The 19,488-nt window shown below is 41.9% G+C and overlaps 1 protein-coding gene and 1 non-coding gene across 2 annotated transcripts in view; one reads left to right on the top strand and one right to left on the bottom strand.

Moving 5' to 3' along the window:
* The window catches only part of STARD9 (StAR related lipid transfer domain containing 9), a 118,985-nt gene that overhangs the window by 22,950 nt on the left and 76,547 nt on the right, over positions 1–19,488 (top strand).
* Positions 9,038–9,140, bottom strand: LOC122444371. The gene has a single exon (XR_006270215.1). It is a non-coding gene; the product is annotated as a U6 spliceosomal RNA (small nuclear RNA).

Genomic DNA, 19,488 nt, shown 5'->3' on the forward strand with positions numbered 1-19,488 from the left:
GATTTATCTCTGGGCTTTCTATTCTGTTCCATTGATCTATATTTCTGTCTTTGTGCCAGTACCATACTGTCTTGATGACTGTGGCTTTGTAGTAGAGTCTGAAGTCAGGCAGGTTGATTCCTCCAGTTCCATTCTTCTTTCTCAAGATTATTTTGGCTATTCGAGGTTTTTTGTATTTCCATACAAATTGTGAAATTCTTTGGTCTAGTTCTGTGAAAATACCGTTGGTAGCTTGATAGGGATTGCATTGAATCTATAGATTGCTTTGGGTAGAATAGCCATTTTGACAATATTGATTCTTCCAATCCATGAACATGGTATGTTTCTCCATCTGTTTGTGTCCTCTTTGATTTCTTTCATCAGTGTTTTATAGTTTTCTATGTATAGGTCTTTTGTTTCTTTAGGTAGATATACTCCTAAGTATTTTATTCTTTTTGTTGCAATGGTGAATGGTATTGTTTCCTTAATTTCTCTTTCTGTTTTTTCATTGTTAGTATATAGGAATGCAAGGGATTTCTGTGTGTTATTTTATATCCTGCAACTTTACTATATTCATTGATTAGCTCTAGTAATTTTCTGGTAGAGTCTTTAGGGTTTTCTATGTAGAGGATCATGTCATCTGCAAACAGTGAGAGTTTTACTTCTTCTTTTCCTATCTGGATTCCTTTTATTCTTTTTCTGCTCTGATTGCTGTGGCCAGAACTTCCAACACTATGTTGAATAGTAGTGGTGAGAGTGGGCACCCTTGTCTTGTTCCTGATTTCAGGGGAAATGCCTTCAATTTTTCACCATTGAGGGTGATGCTTGCTGTGGGTTTGTCATATATAGCTTTTATTATGTTGAGGTATGTTCCTTCTATTCCTGCTTTTTGGAGAGTTTTAATCATAAATGAGTGTTGAATTTTGTCAAAGGCTTTCTCTGCATCTATTGAGATAATCATATGGTTTTTATCTTTCAATTTGTTAATGTGGTGTATTACATTGATTGATTTGCGGATATTAAAGAATCCTTGCATTCCTGGGATAAAGCCCACTTGGTCATGAACACCATCTATTTTAAATTTTGTGTCTGAAGCAAGTGCTGTCTACAGGTGGAGTCAGGGTGTTTTCTACTGAACCCCTCAAATAACTCTAGTTGACCCAGTCACTTTCTGAGATGCAACAAATAGTTCCTACTTTACAGCAAATGGATACTTCATTTTACCTATTCTGACCCAAGATGTTGTTACTGTTTAGTTATTAAATCACATCCAACTCTTTGTGACCCCATGGACTGCAGCAGGCCAGGCTTCCTTGTCCTTCACTATCTCCTGAAGTTTGCTCAAACTCATGTCCATTGAATTGGTGATGCCATCCAACCATCTCATCTCCTGTTGCCCCCTTCTCCTCCTGCCCTCATTCTTTCCAAGTATCACGGTCTTTTCCAATGAGTTGACCCTTTGCATCAGGTGGCCGAAGTCTTGGAGCTTCAGCTTTCAATTAATATTCAGGGTTGATTTTTAAAGATTGACTGGTTTGATCTCCTTGCTGTCCAAGGGATTCTGAAGAGTCTTCTCCAGCACCACAATTTGAAAGCATCAGTTCTTTGGCACTCAGCCGCCTTTATGGTCCAACTCTCATATCCATACATGACTATGCAATAACCATGGCTTTGACTTTACAGACCTTTGTCAGCAAAGTGAAATCTCTGCTTCTTATACACTGTCTAGATTTGTCTAACTTTCTAAGGAGCAAGTGTCCATTAATTTCATTACTGCAGTCACCATCAACGGTGATTTTGGAGCCCAAGAAAAAAAAAATCTGTCAGTTTCCACTTTTCCCCCATCTATTTGCCATAAAGTGATGGGACTGGATGCCATGATCTTATTTTTTTGAGTGCTGAGTCTTAAGCCAACTTTTTCACTCTCCTGTTTCACTTTCAGCAAGAGGTTCTTTAGTTCCCTTTCACTTTCTGCCATTAGAGTGGTATTATCTGCATATCTGAGGTTGTTGTCATTTCTCTTGGCAGTTTTGATTCCAGCTTATGATTCATCCAGCCTGGCATTTTGCATGATGTACTCTGCATATAAGTTAAATAAGCGTGGTGACTGTATACTGCCTTCACGTACTCCTTTCCCAATTTTGAACCAGTCTGTTGTTCCATGTCCACTTCTAACTGTTGCTTCTTGACCTGCATACAGGTTTCTCAGGAGGCAGTTGAGGTGGTCTGGTATTCCCATCTCTTGAAGAACTTTTCACAGTTATGATCGGCACAGTCAAAGGCTTCTGTGTAGTCAACGAAGTAAAAGTAGATGTTTTCCTGGAATTCCCTTGCTTTTTCTGTGATCCAATGGATGCTGGCAATTTGATCTTTGATTCTTCTGCCTTTTCTAAACCCAGCTTGAACATTCGAAACTTCTCAATTCACATATTGTTGAAGCTTAGCTTGGAGAATTTTGAGCATTACTTTGCTAGCATGTGAAATGAGTGCAATTGTGTGGTAGTTTGAACATTCTTTGGCGTTGCCCTTTTTTGGGATTGGAATGAAAATGACCTTTTCTAGTCCTGCGGTCATTGATGAGTTTTGTAAATTTGCTGACATATTGAGTGCAGCACTTTAACAGCATCATCTTTTAGGATTTGAAATAGCTCAGCTGGAATTCCATCATCTCCACTAGTTTTGTTTATAGTGATGCTTTCTAAGGCCCACTTGACTTCACACTCCAGGATGTTTGGCTCTAGGTGAGTGACTACACTCTTGTGGTTGTCTGGGTCATTAAGACCTTTTTTGTATAGTTCTTCTGTGTATTCTTGCCACCTCATCTTAATCTCTTCTGCTTCTGTTAGGTTCTTGCCATTTCTGTCCTTTATTGTGCCTGTCTCTGCATGAAATGTTCCCTTGGTATCTCCTATTTTCTTGATGAGATCTCTAGCCTTTCCCATTCTATTGTTTTCATCTATTTCTTTGCAACATTCAATTAAGAAGCCTTTCTTATTTCTCCTTGCTGTTCTCTGGAACTCTGCTTTCAGATGGACATATCTTTCCCTTTTTCCTTTTCCTTTCACTTCTCTTCTTTCCTCAGGCACTTGTAAGGCCTCCTCAGACAACCATTTTGCCTTTCTTTTTCTTTGGGATGGTTTGGGTCACCACCTCCTGTACAATGTTATGAACCTCCATCCATAGTTCTTTAGGCACTCTGTCTACCAGGTCTAATCTCTTGAATCTATTTCTCACTTCCACTGTATAATCATAAGCGGATTTTATTTAGGTTATACCTGAATGGCCTAGTGGTTTTCCTTACTTTCTTCAATTTAGCCTGAATTTTGCAATAAGGAGCTCATGATCTGAGTCACAGTCAGCTCCCGGTCTAAGTTTTGCTGGCTGTATGGAGGTTTTCCATCTTTGGCTGGAAAGAATATAATCAGTCTGATTTTGGTATTGACCATCTGGTGATGTACATGTGTAGAGTCATCTCTTATGTTGTTGAAAGAAGGTATTTGCTATGATCAGTGTTTTCTCTTGACAAAATTATGTTAGCCTTTGCCCTGCTTCATTTTATACTCCAAGGCCAAACTTGCTTGTTACTCCAGGTATCTCTTGACCTCCTACTTTTGCATTCCAGATCACTATGATGAAAAGGACATCTTTTTTTGGTGTTAGTTCTAGAAGGTCTTGTAGGTCTTCATATATCCATTGAATTTAAGCTTCTTTGGCATTAGTGGTTAGGGCATAGACTTAGATTACTGTGATGTTGAATGGTTTGCCTTGGAAATGAACCAAGATCATTCTGTTGTTTTTGAGATTGCCCACAAGTACTGCATTTTAGATTCTTTTGTTGAGTATGAGGGCTACTCCATTTCTTCTAAGGGATTCTTGCCCACAGTAGTAGATATAATAGTCATCTGAATTAAATTCACCCATTTCCATCCACTTTAGTTCACTGATTCCTAAAATGTGTATGTTCACTCTTGCCATTTCCTGATTGACTGTGTCCAGTTTACTTTGATTCCTGAACCTAACATTGCAGGTTCCTAGGCAATATTATTCTTTATAGCATCGGACTTTACTTTCACCACAAGACACATCCACAGATGAGTGTTATTTCCACTTTGGCTCAGCCTCTTCATTCTTTCTGGAGCTATTTCTCCTCTCTTCCCAGTAGCCAGGTTTTGAAGTGAACTTTACAAGTGGTGACATGTGCCCATGAAGGAACCTGGGATCTGTACACTAACCCTGCCAGCCGGTTGCTCCTTTCCTTCCTGGCATGACTCAGTATGGCCTCATACCTCTTTTTCTTTTTGGCTGTACCACATGGATCTTAGGTCGCTGACCAGGGATTGAATCCATGCCACCCACAATGGATGTGTGGGGTCTGGATAACCAGGAAAGTCAACCTTTTTTTTGATACCTCTTAAAAAAATTAATTATTTTTGCCTTTTCATACTGTTCATGGGGTTCTCAAGGCAAGAATACTGAAGTGGTTTGCCATTCCCTTCTTCAGTGGGCCACATTTTGTCAGAACTCTCCACCATGACCTGCCTGTCTTGGGTGGCCCTACATGGCATGGCTCATAGTTTCATTGAGTTAGACAAGGCTGTGGTCCATGTGATTAGATTGGTTAGTTTTCTGTGATTGTGGTTTTCAGTCTGTCTGCCCTCTGATGGAGAATGACTGCATCGGACCTTGCTTCGATCACCAGTCACATCCACAACTGGTGTTGATGAAAGTGAAAGAGGAGAGTGAAAAAGTTGGCTTAAAGCTCAACATTCAGAAAACTAAGATCATGGCATCTGGTCCCATCACTTCATGGCAAATAGATGGAGAAACAGTGGAAACAGTAGCAGACTAATTTTTTGGGCTCCAAAATCACTGCAGATGGTGACTGCAGCCATGAAACTAAAAGACGCTTACTCCTTAGCAGAAAAGTTATGACCAACCTAGACAGCATATTAAAAAGCAGAGACATTACTTTGCCAACAAAGGTCCATCTAGTTAAGGCTGTGGTTTTTCCAGTAGTCATGTATGGATGTGACAGTTGGACTATAAAGAAAGCTGAGCACTGAAGAATTGATGCTTTTGGACTGTGGTGTTGGAGAAGACTCTTGAGAGTCCCTTGGACTGCAAGGAGATCCAGCCAGTCCATCCTAAAGGAAATCAGTCCTGAATATGCATCGGAAGGGCTGATGTTGAAGCTGAAATCCAATACTTTGTCCACCTGATACGAAGAGCTGACTCATTGGAAAAGACCCTGATGCTGGGAAAGATTGAAGGTGGGAGGAGAAGGGGACGACAGAGGATGAGATGGTTGGATGGCATCACCGACTCAATGGACATGAGTTTGGGTAAACTCTGGGAGTTGGTGATGGACAGGGAGGCCTGGTGTGTTGCAGTCCATGGTGTTGCAAAGAGTTGGACACGACTGAGTGACTGAACTGAACTGAATTCGTTTTGGTTGTGCTGGGTCTTCATTGCTGCACAGGCTTTTCTCTAGTTGCGGGGAGCGGAGGCTGCTCTTTGTTGCAGTGCACTGGCTTCTCATTACAGTGGCTTCTCTTGTTGTGGATCATGGGCTCTGGGGTATACCGGCTTCAGTGTTTGTGCTGCACTGGCTCTAGGCTCAACAGTCATGGTGCGGGGCTTAGTTGCTCCGTGGCCTGTAGGATCTTCCTGGATCAGGCATTGAACCCATGGCACCTGCATTGACAGATGGATTCTTTACCACTGTGCCACCAAGGAAGCCCTGGGTACCTCTTTTTCTAAGTAAGTCCTTCCTCATCTGTGACGTACCGTGCGGTGTCCAATTTCATGTTGGGGAGGGAAAGATGAAAGCAGGACCTCTAGTTTGAATCCAGAAGAATCTTAATATATATTTCTGAATGAGATGAAGTCCTATATTGTTCTCTAGTTCTATCCTAAATTCCACCCGCTTTAATTTCCAAATATTTATTTTTCAATGAAGATGAACCTCATCTGCTCAGTATCTTCCACATAGCATTTATACACCAGAGAGAATGAGTCTCTCAGGCATTTGTCAGCTCGGTTAGGGCTTTTAGAGGTTTATCAACTATGCTTCATTGAAAATCAGCCCCAAATTTCTGAGTGACTGTCCGGATTTGTGTCAGTGCATCTCTGGGTCGTCACCAACAAATAACTTTTGAGCTAAGTGCTCAACACTGTCAGGTCTCTCTTTGATCATCTAGTTTTTTTTTTGTCTTTTGTATGCAGTTTAATAAGTGCCTGTGACAACACCAAGAAGCACCTTTGTTCCAGGGCTGTTGGCTAAGGCTGGAGTCGCACTTTATTTGGTTTAGGTGACTTGAGATAAAGATCTGAGGTACAAGAAGTGCCACAAGATGAGTGTGGTTTGAGGTCTCGTGATTCTAACATGCAGCTCTGTCTTCTGCAAGCTAGGGCAGTCTTCAGGGTTGGAGGAGGAGAGTGTGGCTCAAGATGGGGAAGTTGCCTGTCAGTGGGATGCAGGAGGCAGATGCTGTTTAGATCAACACGAAATTAATCTCTTTAACCAGACCTTGGATTGCTGAGAATGATACAGGCTTCAGCTGGGCTGCTGAGCCCGACTGTGAAACTGGAACCATGTTGGGGGTTCAGCTCATTTGCTTCTCCGGCATTAAGACTGGTCTCTAGAGACCCATTCAGACTAAACAATATTAAAAACAGGAAATTTGCTCCTAGCAGCATGGTTGCAGGAAAACTTTTTCCACTTAGGCAGGAATGAGAGTTAAAAACAGAAACTCCATCCTCCAGGCTTGTTTTCTTACATAAAAGTAGTGTTCGCAACTCCCAACGACTTGAAGCAGCTTGGCCCTACTTGACTGCCTGCCTGTCAGACTACTGCCTGAGGGAATTCATTACAGAAGGTGGTAAAGAGCCCTTGTGAACACATGAAAAAATATGGAGGCACTCTTCTGTGGAGGATGCTGACATGGTGATGTTTATCTTTACCTAAGATCACGTATGCAGAATTAATGTAGGAAGCACTTAGGGGAGACCTAGAGAACAGCTGCTGTTTAATTTGATTCAGCACCCATTTATGGTGTGTATTCTGGATTGGGTCCACATGTTATGTATTCATTTATTCAGTCATTGTTAACTGAGCACGTACTGTGTGGTGTGCATGGGTTCCTCAGACATGTGATGTGCTTTTTATCCCTTTTGTGCTGCGGGACCTGCTCAGGTTTGCTCCTGACAGTCAGCCTAGGGCAGCCCTGAATCAAAGGGTTCAACTCCTGGGACTGCTGCTCTTCTGCATAATTTGCTGCTGAGATTGATGGGGGTGGACAGGGGGACATTTTGGAAGAAGAGAGTGAGGACAAAGAGGAAAGTAAAACCTTGAGAGGAAGGCTTCCCTGTCGGCTCAGTGGTACAGAATCTGCCTGCCAACGCAGGAGACTCCGGTTCGATTGTGGCCCTGGGAAGATCCAACATGAGTGACTCAGCCCCTGCAGCACAGCTATTGAGCCTGTCCTCTAGAGCCTGGGAGCCGCAAGTACTGAAACGTGCACACCCAGCCCTACAGCCAGAAAAAGGCCCACACAGTAAACAAAGACCCAGCATAGACAAAAATAAATAAATTTATAATTTAAAAAATAATTTTAAATAATTTAAAAAAGCTAGAGAGGAAATGCTATTCTTTTCTTCCTCTCCCACTGTGGTGTTACTCTGCCTAAGAAGTCCAGCGGGGAGAGAGTGAATGTGAACGTGAGTGACCCTAGCCTCTGTTCACCACGCCTCTGTTCAGCTCTGTTCACCATGCTTGATCAGTCTGTCACGAACAAGGTTCTGTAGTAGAAGAAACTGTGGTGAAAAGATTGTTTATCTTTACAGATGTGTGTCATTATTTTTTGCTGGTAAGAAAAATAGAACTGCTTTTTAAAACTTTAAAGTGGAATATATGCACAGAAAAGTGCACTTATTAGAAGTGAACAGCTCAAATTTTCTATCCACTTGAACTTTTACAAACTGAGCATACCTACGTAACCTGCATGCAGATCAAGAAATAGAGCATTACCAGCACCTCAAAAGTCCCACTTGTGCTCTGTTAAAATCCACTGTAAAGCTCTTACCTGGGGCTTTTCTCCAGTGTATGCTCTGCAATGTTGAGAGGAGAAATAATGTCCCTACCTAGCCTGCTAATCTCTGAATTTAAGAGGACAGGCAGGCCAAACACAGCCTTTCCCGGCTTTCTCCTCAGCCTTCCTTTCTTTTTCTGACTTGCAGCTGGTTAGTATCCTATTAACCTTCTTTTACATTCAGCCCCTGGTTTCTGGCTATTGAGATGCATGTTGATGTGTTTTCTCTCTCTCTCTGTTTTTTGGCTATTCCATGAGTCATGTAGGATCCTAGTTCCCCAACCAGGAATATCAAACCCATGCCCCCTGCATTGGAAGCTCAGGGTCTTAACCATTGAACTTCCAGGGAATTCCCCATTTTAGTTTGTTTTTGCTTTGTGTTTTACATTTATAAAATATACTGAAAATGAACAGGTGCATTTCTTTATCAATAAAAATAATGTTACAGAGAACATCTTCACAATAGAGTAGATTAGCAAGGTTTTAGTATGTGTGCTTCTTTAGTATCCTCCTCAGTTTTGGTACTCTTCAGGCTGAGTGTATGCCAGATTTAACTGTTGTATGTAGGATTATATTACAGCCCAACATTACGAGTTATTATCCACATGCAGGCAGAGCAGTTGGCAAGCTTTCTGGGAAGCCATGCTTTTGCTTGGGATAGCTTCACGCTTGATCACATGGCCCACATAGAAATGGAAGGTATATACATAAAGGGGAGCCAATAAGAAGAAAGGTCATAGAGTTAGAAATTTTGTAATCTGGGCAGACTTTATGATGACTTTTTTTGTTTGTTTTTTTTTTGTTTTTTCTTTCAAGAAAATGTAGTTTGGTATTTATTTAGTATGAAAGGTTTGTGCACAGTGTAACAAATACAGTTTTTACAAATCTGTTTTGAAAATGTGGTTGCTCATTTGGGTTTCATACTCTTAAATACTTCATCCATCAGTTTTTTTACTTCTTTGTGTCTTAAAAATATGGAACGCTTCACAAATTTGCGTGTCATCCTTGCGCAGGGGCCATGCTAATCTTCTCTGTATCGTTCCAATTTTAGTATGTGCTGCCGAAGCGAGCGCTATGATGACTTTTTAAGATGACTTTAAGATGTAGTGCCACAGAGTCTGGGTTGGAACCCCATCTCTGACATTGCTAGCTGTGTGATGGCAACTTTTTGGACTGCTGTCTGATTTAGTTGTCTCATCTGTAAAATGATAATAATAGTATCAACTTCATGGATTATTGTGAGGAGTAAATTATTAATGTATCTAAAGTGCTTTGATATCACCTAGTACATTTCAATAGTGAATAAATGTTGTTCTTGTTACTTTAACATCTGTCATGACACTAGACTGGCAACTATCTGAACCTCTCCTTTTTTTTTAATCGAAATGCCAGTCAGTATGGGATTGAGGTAGAATATAGAGTTTGACCACGGAAGTTTACTTCACAGCCAACTTCACTTGCATATAGTTATTTCATAAGATGAGTACATACATCCACAGCATGGGAAAGATCAATAACGTTTTTTAAGGCTTAGTCTTTGTTTCCTATAAATTCTTTCTATAGTAAGGTAGAACCATTGTAAACTTCTTATTAGTTTCACTCTGCAGGGGTGGCTGAAGTTTTCCTTCTCAAAGAAAGTGAAGTTTGCACATCAGCAAGATTGATGTTACCTGGGAACTTATTGGGCTCTACCTCAGACATACTGAATCAAAATTCTAGGGGTGGCATCCATCAAACTTTTTAAATAGCCCTCTAGGTGATTATGATGCATTCTAAAATCCAGAACCACCACTTTACAAATTTTCTACTATGTGTAGACAGTGGGGGAACATAGTCATAATTATAGGTTGGGGGAAGGATTAGCTGGGAAACACGTTATCTTAATGAGCTAACTTCTTTCCAGTGTAATATTCTCTAGTTTACAAAGTGTGTTCACATATATTGTAATCATCACATATTTGTCACAAAATTGTTGTGGTAGATAGTTCCCCATCTGGGAATTGAACCTGTGCCCCCTGCAGTGGAAGCACAGATTCCTAACCAGCAGGGAAGTCCCTATTTCTACATTTTAGAAGAGTTGATAAAGACTGCTGCCACCTAATAAGTTGCAGAACTGGGAACTTTGTCATTTGAAGTCTCCTGAGTCCAAATCCTGGCATCTTTCTGTAGCACCGCATAGCCTTTCTGTCCTTGAGCTGTGAGTGGGCCGGTTTTTGTCTGGCTTTCTCAGTAACAGACCCAGAAATGAGAAGCTGTGAAGGTCATTTATTAGGAAGTATTGCTAGAAAAGGAAGTGGTTGGTAGGGTCAGGAACTGAGACTAGCAAGGACAGGAGCGAGGAGGCCAAGCAACTCCACAGACATGCTGTGAAGACAGAGTATAGTGAAGTGAAAGTCACTCAGTTGTGTCTGACTCTTTGTGACCCTATGGACTATACAGTCCATGGAATTCTCCAGGCCAGAATACTGGAGTGGGTAGCGGTTCCCTTCTCCAGGGGGTCTTCCCAACTCAAGGATCGAATCCAGGTCTCCCACATTCCAGGCAGATTCTTTACTAGATGAGCCACAAGGGAAACCCAAGAATACTGGCGTGGGTAGCCTATCCCTTCTCCAGTGGATCTTCCCGACCCAGGAATTGAATCGGGGTCTCCTGCATTGCAGGCGGATTCAGAGTATAGAGTTTTCTGAATCAAGAATCAAACCTGTCAATCTTAAGGGAAATCAACCCTTGAATACTTGTTGGAAGGACCGATGCTGAGTTGAAACGCCAGTATTTTGGTCATCTGATGTGAACAGTTGACTCATTGGAAAAGTCCCTGTTGCTGGAAAAGATTGAGGGCAGAAGGAAAGGAGGGCGTCAGAGGATGCGATGGCTGGATGGCATCACTGATGCAATGGACATTAACTTGGGCAAACTTTGGGAGATGGTGAGGGACAGAGAGGCCTGGTGTGCTGAAGTCCACGGGGTTGCAAAGAGTCAGACATGCCTGATTGACTGAACAGCAACAACAATCAAAAATGTCCTGAGTTGCCCTGCATCCATCAGTCACTGGTAATAACTGCCTTTTGAAGAACATCTGGCTCTTAAAAGGAGCTCCTGAGGGCAGTCCTCCAAAAAGAGACAAAGAGATACAGATACTAACTTTTGGAAGTTAAGGCACACCCACTGGCTGGTACACATGAAAATAGTAGAGAAATCCAAATATATTGGTATACATAGATGTAGAACATTAACAGCACCTCCTGTACCATCAAAGCTGGTCAGAAGAGTGTGGTAGGAAACTAAGGAATTCTGAAATACATGCTGGCACCAGAATGGGCTATGGGAAAACCCCTCTGTGTGTCCTGTCCCCAAGACTTGCTGGGAGAGCCCTGAGCCTCCCCCCGTGTGTCTTCTAGTTAGGTCTGTGGTCTATAAACAGTCTCCTGTATCTTCTACATCTACCAGTGTGGGCATTAAAAATTGATGTTCATAAAGATGACTTCAAGTCCTGCCTTTGCCAAATCCTTAGACACTAAGAAAGAATATACTGAATAATTTTAAATTTTTAATGTACATGAAGTTGATGTAATTTCTGGTTAACTAAAATATCAGAAATATGTTTTTATTAAGAAAATCTCATTTTGTGATCATTTAGCCAACAGTGGCTTGGAACTTCCCTGGTGGCCCAGTGGCTCAGACTCCGTGCTCCCAATGCAGAGGTCCCGGGTTCGATCCCTGGTAAGGGCACTAGATCTTACATGCCACAACTAAGACCCTGCACAGCCAAATAAATAAATTGAATAAATAAAAGTGGCTTAACCATTGCTATGTGATGATCATTCATGCTGTTCACTGAATATTCATGGCTGTTTATCTCCTATTGTGTGATAGAATTTCACTTTCTGGTCCCATTGTGTGTGGGGTGGGGGGAGGTTTGCATATGATGAGCTCTGTGAGTATATTTAAGAAGAAATGATGTCTGAGTTTTCAGTTGCTGATCTATGACCTTCCAAAGCCCTCTTTCCTTCTGGCATCAAGATCAGTAACATTGGAGATAGATAGTTCGGTCAGAGAAGCTACAACCACCAAGACTCCCTAATGACCCACAAGTAGCATGAGCCAGAAATAAGCTTTTGTTGTTTTCAGCTACTATGCTTTAGGGATTTGCTACAGTAACTTAACTTTGTCCTGACTGCTAACTCTTCAGTGTTGAGCTTGTTGAGTAACTTTAACTTTAGTAGTGCATGCATGCATACTTCAGTTGTGTCCGACTCTGTGCGACTCTATGGACTGCAGCCCGCCAGGCTCCTCCGTCCATGGGATTCTCCAGGCAAGAATACTAGAGTGGGTTGCCATTTCCATCTCTAGGGGATCTTCCTGACCCAGGGATCAAACCTGATCCCTAGGATGTCTCTTATGTCTAAAATGCATTGGCAGGCAGGTTCTTTACCACTGACACCACCTGGGAAGCCCAACTTTGGTAGAGTATCAGTTATTTTAAGAAAATGGGTCAAGGTGATTTGTTCATGTACTTTCATATATTTTCAATGATAAATGATCTTAATGTGTTTTAAAGTGTTGTTAATGCGTTACTGTTCAGTGGCTCAGTCATATCCGACTCTGCATGCCCATGGACTGCAGCACACCAGCCTTCCCTGTCCTTCACCATCTCCTGGAGCTTGCTCAAACTCATGTCCATTGAGTCAGTGATGCCATCCAACCATCTTGTCCTCTGTCTTCCCCTTCTCCTCCTGCCTTCAATCTTTCCCAGCATCAGGGTCTTTTCTAATGAGTTGGCTCTTTGCATCAGGTGGCCAAAGTATTAGAGCTTCAGTATCAGTCCTTACAATGAATATCCAGGACTGATTTCCTTTATGATTGACTGGTTTGATCTCCTTGCAGTTTAAGGGACTCTCAGGAGTCTTCTCCAACACCACAGTTCAAAAGCGTCAATTCTTTGGTGCTCGGTCTTTATGGTTCACCTCTCACATCCATACATGACTACTGGAAAAACCACAGCTTTGACTATACAGACTTTTGTCGGTAAAGTGATGTCTCTGCTTTTTAATACACTGTCTAGGTTTGTCATAGCTTTTTTTCCAAGGAGCAAGCATCTTTTAATTTTATGATTGCAGTCACCAGAATAAAGTCTGCCACTGTTTCTAGTCTTTCCCCATTTATTTGCCGTGAAGTGATGGGACTGGATGCCATGATCTTAGTTTTTTTAATGTTGTTTTAAGCCAGCTTTTTCACTTTCCTTTTTCACCTTAATCAAGAGGCTCTTTAGTTCTTCTTCACTTTCTGCCATAAGGGTGGTGTTATCTGCATATCTGAGGTTATTGATATTTCTCCCGGCAATCTTGATTCCAGCTTGTGCTTTATCCAGCCCAGCATTTTGCATGATGTTGCATATAAGTTAAATAAGCAGAGTGAAAATATATAGCCTTGACATACTCTTTTCCCAATTTTGAATCAGTCTATTGTTCCACGTCCGGTTCTAACTGTTGCTTCTTGACCCACATACAGGTTTCTCAGGAGGCAGGTAAGGTGGTCTGGTATTCCCATCTCTTTAAGAGTTTTTCATAGTTCGTTGTGATTCACATAGTCAAAGAGTTTAGCTTAGTCAATGAAGCAGAGGTAGATATTCTTCTTGAATTCTCTTGCTTTTTCTGTGATTCAGTAGATGTTGGCAATTTGAGCTCTGGTTCCTCTGCCTTTTCTAAATCCAGCTTGAACATCTGGAAATTCTTGGTTCACGTACTGTTGACGCGTGGCTTGGAGAATTTTGAGCAGTACTTTGTTAGCATGATAAATGAGTGCATTTGTGTGGTAGTTTGAACATTGTTTGGCATTGCCCTTCTTTGGGATTGGAATGAAAACTGACCTTTTCCAGTCCTGTGGCCACTGCTGAGTTTTTCAGATTTGCTGGCATATTAAGTGCAGCATTTTCACAGCATCATCTTTCAGGAATTGAAATAGCTTAGCTGGAATTCTATCACCTCTACTAGCTTTGTTTGTAGTGATGCTTCTTAAGGCCCCCCTGACTTTGCACTCCAAGATGTCTGGCTCTAGATGAGTGATCACACCATTGTGGTTATCTGGGTCATTAAGATCTTTATTGTACAGTTCTTCTGTATATTTTTGCCACCTCTTCTTAATATCTTCTGCTTCTGTTAGGTTCATACCATTTCTGTCCTTTATTGTGCCCATCTTTGCATGAAATGTTCCCTTGGTATATCTCATTTTCTTGACGAGATCTCTAGTCTTTCCCATTCTGTTGTTTTCGTCTATATCTTTGCATTGTTTAATTAATAAGGCTTTCTTATCTCTCCTTGCTATTCTTTGGAACTTTGCATTCAGTTGGGTATATCTTTCATTTTTTCCTTTACCTTTCACTTCTGTTCTCAGCTATTTGTAAGGCCTCCTCAGACAACCATTTTACCTTTTTGCATTTCTTTTTCTTTGGGATGGTTTTGATCACTGCCTCCTGTACAATGTCATGAACCTCCATCCATAGTTCTTCAGGCCCTCTGTCTATCAGATCTAATCCCTTGAATCTATTTGTCACTCCACTGTATAATCATAAGGGATTTGATTTAGATCATATTTGAATGGCCTAGTGTCTTTCCCTGCTTTCTTCAGTTTAGCCTGATTGCAACAAGGAACTCATGATCTGAGCCATAGTCAGCTCCCGGTCATGTTTTGCTGACTGTATAGAGCTTCTCCATCTTCAGCTGCAAAGAATATAATCAACCTGATTTTGGTATTGACCATTTGGTGATGTATAGAGTTGTCTCGTGTTGTTGGCAGAGAGTGTTTGCTATGACCAGTGATTTCTATTGGCAAAACTCTGTTAGTCTTTGCCTGCTTTATTTTGTAATCCAAGGCCAAACTTGCTTGTTACTCCAGGTATTAAAAGTGTTAGAAGGCCTTTCATGTATGCAGGACTCTCTTTAGTTTTTCTTTGACTCCTTTTCCTCTTGGAACCCTCAAACCCACTTATATTTTTTAAGAAGTTGGCTCTAAAAAGGACTTTCGCCCTAAAGCTCTGGATGGCAAACTATTAATATGTCCCATGGACTCCATCTGGCCACCACCAGATTTAGTAAAGTTTTCTTGGAACATATCCATGCCATTTGTTTGTGTAGTATTTGTGGATGCTTTTGTACTACAAAGGCAGAGCTGAGCAGTTGTGACAGAGACCATATGGCCCATAAAGCCTAATATATTTGCTGTATGGCTCATAATAGAAAAATTTTGCCAGCTCCTATCTAATAAATCCTGATTACTAGGAATAGAAAGATTCTCAGATGATTTGCCTGAATTGTTGCAGATACCTAGCTCTTGGAGGTTCTGTCTGATGGAATGAAGGTCTTCTCTTGGATCTACTGTTGTTGTTTGGTCGTTAAGTTGTGTCAGACTCTTTGCAACCCTGTGGATCTGCAACGTCCCTTTATTTTATCCACTACCTTGAAGGCAGTGAAACAGCATATCCCATTTGGATTCTGCCTGTGAAGATGCAAAGATGCCCTCACACCTAATAATCCAACCACCTTCTTTGTCTTTGTTCAGACCAGCTGCTGGGCAAGCTGCTAACAAGTCCACTTGTCATGTGACTGCTGCTCAGAGATCCTGCTTTGTGCCTGTTGGTGATGACAGTTAAACCTTCCATTGTAATAGGGCTTTTTCAAGCTGCCTGGGAGAGAGGTGATCAGGTTGTCTCACACGATGGGTCATGAATGTGAGGCTATGTGAGGAAATCAGGAAACTGGAAACTGTCAGCCGTATTCACCGTCACACAGCCAAGCCACACAACAATGGAGCATTATTCATCACTGCTCAGAATCCAGCAGTAGCTGTAGGAGGCCAACAGCAGCTATCTGTCTACCATTCAGAGCTCCCCAAGAGAGTTCATCTTTAACCAAGTTGGCATACCCTTATTAACATTCTTTTTTTTTAGTTTTTTTTTTTCTAATGGTGCTATCAGTTTATTTTATTTTATTTTGTTTTTGGCTGAGATGTGCAGCATGTGGGATCTTAGTTCCCTGACCAGGAATTGAACTCAAGCCCCCTGCAGTGGAAGTACTTAAAGTGTGGAGTCTTAGCTACTGAATCCCAGGGAAGTCCCCCTTATTATTAACAGCATCCTTATTTGGGGTCATCTAAAGGTTGCATATGCAGGTCAGGAAGCAACAGTTAGAACTGGACATGGACCAACAGACTGGTTTCAAATAGGAAAAGGAGTACGTCAAGGCTGTATATTGTCACCCTGCTTATTTAACTTATGTGCAGAGTACATCATGAGAAACGCTGGGCTTGAAGAAGCACAAGCTGGAATCCTGATTGCCGGGAGAAATATCAATAACCTCAGATATGCAGATGACACCACCCTCATGGAAGAAAGTGAAGAGGAACTAAAAAGCCTCTTGATGAAAGTGAAAGAGGAGAGTGAAAAAGTTGGCTTAAAGCTCAACATTCAGAAAACTAAGATCATGGCATCTGGTCCCATCACTTCATGGGAAATAGGTGGGGAAACAGGGGAAACAGTGGAAACAGTGTCAGACTTTATTTTTGGGGGCTCCAAAATCACTGCAGATTGTGATTGCAGCCATGAAGTTAAAAGATGCTTACTCCTTGGAAGGAAAGTTATGACCAACCTAGATAGCATATTAAAAAGCAGAGACATTACTTTGCCAACAAAGGTCCATCTAGTCAAGGCTATGGTTTTTCCAGTGGTCATGTATGGATGTGAGAGTTGGACGGTGAAGAAAGCTGAGTGCCGAAGAATTGATGCTTTTGAACTGTGGTGTTGGAGAAGCCTCTTGAGAGTGCCTTGGACTGCAAGGAGATCCAACCAGTCCATCCTAAAGGAGATCAGTCCTGGGTGTTCGTTGGAAGGACTGATGCTGAAGCTGAAACTCCAATACTTTGGCCACCTGATGTGAAGAGTTGACTCATTGGAAAAGACCCTGATGCTGGGAGGGATTGGGGGCAGAAGGAGAAGTGGATGACAGAGGATGAGATGGCTGGATGGCATCACCGAGTAAACTCCGGGAGTTGGTGATGGACAAGGAGGCCTGGCGTGCTGCAATTCATGGGGTCGCAAAGAGTAGGACACGACTGAGCGACTGAACTGAACCGAACTGAAAGGTTGACAAGGGCTTCCCTGGTGGCTCAGTGGTAAAGAATCTGCTTGCCAGTGCAGGAGACACGGGTTCAATCCCTGGGTCAGTAAGACCCCTTGGAGGAGGAAGTGGCAACCCACTCCAGTATTCTTGCCAGGAAAATCCCATGGACAGAGAGCTACAGTCCATGGAGTCTCAGAGAGTCAGGCACGACTTAGCAGCTAAACAACAATGCTTGACAGTCTCTCTTTTTTCCTGTACTTACTTTGCTTGGGGCTCAGTCAGATGGGGTGTAGAAAAAGGGTTAAATGACAAAAGACATGGTAGATTATGATGAAGGAATCACTTGGGATCATCTTTATAAAAGCGGCTGTGGGAATAGCAAGAGTCTTCGATTCTGTTTCCCTAAGTCCACCGCTCATCTTTTCTCACAGGAACTTGTCTAAAAAATCTCTTTTTGCAGGGAGGAGGGAAGCAGTAGAGCTGGATAGCCATGTATTTGTCCTGTGAATTCCTTGCTTATGTCCAGAGAGTACGAAAGGTTCATATGGGACCTACCACATCTCATGTGCCACTTGGACAGTTGTCTATGGGAACATTTCTTATCAAAACACACTGTTAGAAATAGGCTAGTCTTGTATAAACAAAGATATGTGTTTTGGTGATCTCAAAGCTCAGTTTTCTTGATTTCTTCAGGAACTAGGGACTTAAACTAAAAATATGAATTCATGTTTCTGTGTGTATATCTGTTTGAGTGTTTGCTGCTGTGTGCAATTGTATTTTTTAAGAAATTTATTTGTTTGTTTGGCTATGCTGGGTCTTAGTTGCTGCACTTGAGAGCTTTGATCTTTGTTTCAGCATGTGGGATCTAGTTCTCTGACCAGAGATCGAACCTGGGCCTCTTGCATAGGGAGCACAGGGTCTTAGCCACTGGATCACCAGGGCAGTCCCCAACTTTTTTTTCTTTACTTTTTTCTCTTTGCATAAAAAAGAAGCCTTAGATAAATAGACAGGATTTATGTTTTTATCTTTTTAAAACATAATTTTATGTATTTATTTTTGGCTGTGCTGGGTCTTCTCCAGTTGCCATGAGTGGGGGTTACTCTCTAGTTGCAGTGCTCATGCTTCTCATTGCGGTGACTTCTCTTGTTGTGGAGCACAGGCTCTAGGGCATGTGGGCTTCAGTAGTTGCAGCTCCCAGGCTCTAGAGCACAGGGCTAATAATTGTGGTGCATGGGTTTAATAGCTCCATGGCATGTGGAATCTTCCTGGGCCAGGGATTGACCCATGTTTCCTGCATTAGCAGGTGGGTTCTTCACCACTGACCTACCAGGGAAGCCCTGTTTTTACCTTTTGAATAAGGTGATAAAAGTTGCATTCAGTAGAGAGGGTGTATTTTAGGGTCTGATGTGAGAGGGACCCTAGACTTTCCTCTAAACCCTCATCTCCATCCTAGATGAAAGGTGGGGAAGTACGTGATTCTAAGTATGGTTTGTTTTCCAGTTTCACAGATCACCGGCTGTGATCCTGGGCTAGTTCCTTTATCTCTTTGTGCTTTACTTATCTGTAAAATGGGGATAATGATACCTACCTCAGAGCTGTTGTGAGGACTAAATGAGTAAGTAAATATAAAATACTTAGAACTGTGCTTTTGCTGTTGTTAAGTTGCTAAGTCATACCTGACTCTGTTTCGACCCCATGGACTACAGCCCACCAAGCTCTTCTGCCCGTAGGATTTCCCAAGCAAGAATACTGCAGTTTCCATTTCTTTCTCCAGGAGATCTTCCAAACCCAGGTACTGAACCCACGTCTCCTGCATTGACAGGTGGATTCTTTACCATTGAGCCATTAGGGAAGCCCAGAACAGTGCTTAGCAGATAATAAATGCTACATAAGTGTTATTATTATTAACTTCTTTGATACCTGATCACAATCTTATCCAGCATACAATAATTTCTCCAATACCTTTTCTATTCACAATAATATGTCCCTCTGTCCTCTCTGGTAGCATGTGCATTTTAATAGAGGCACTGTGAAGTTACAGCTAACTCAGATGAATTACTATACTGGAGAGGTGGTGGGGAAAATCATTTGGGGGCACATTGTGACAAGAGATTGAAGAATTGGGGGCAATCACGTGCTTAGGGAGTATCTGGAAAGGTAGAAAATTGAATATGTCTCATCTTCCTTCCATTTCTAGCCCCAAATTGTCTACGTCAAGAAGTCGTAGGGTCTGCACAGCCTCCTGTGGAAATCTGAGCTGGCTCTGTAGCTTCCTCGCGATGTCTCATAGCCACGTTCAACAATGAGAG

This window comes from Cervus canadensis, chromosome 6, assembly GCF_019320065.1.
Source record: "Cervus canadensis isolate Bull #8, Minnesota chromosome 6, ASM1932006v1, whole genome shotgun sequence".
Taxonomy (NCBI): domain Eukaryota; kingdom Metazoa; phylum Chordata; class Mammalia; order Artiodactyla; family Cervidae; genus Cervus; species Cervus canadensis.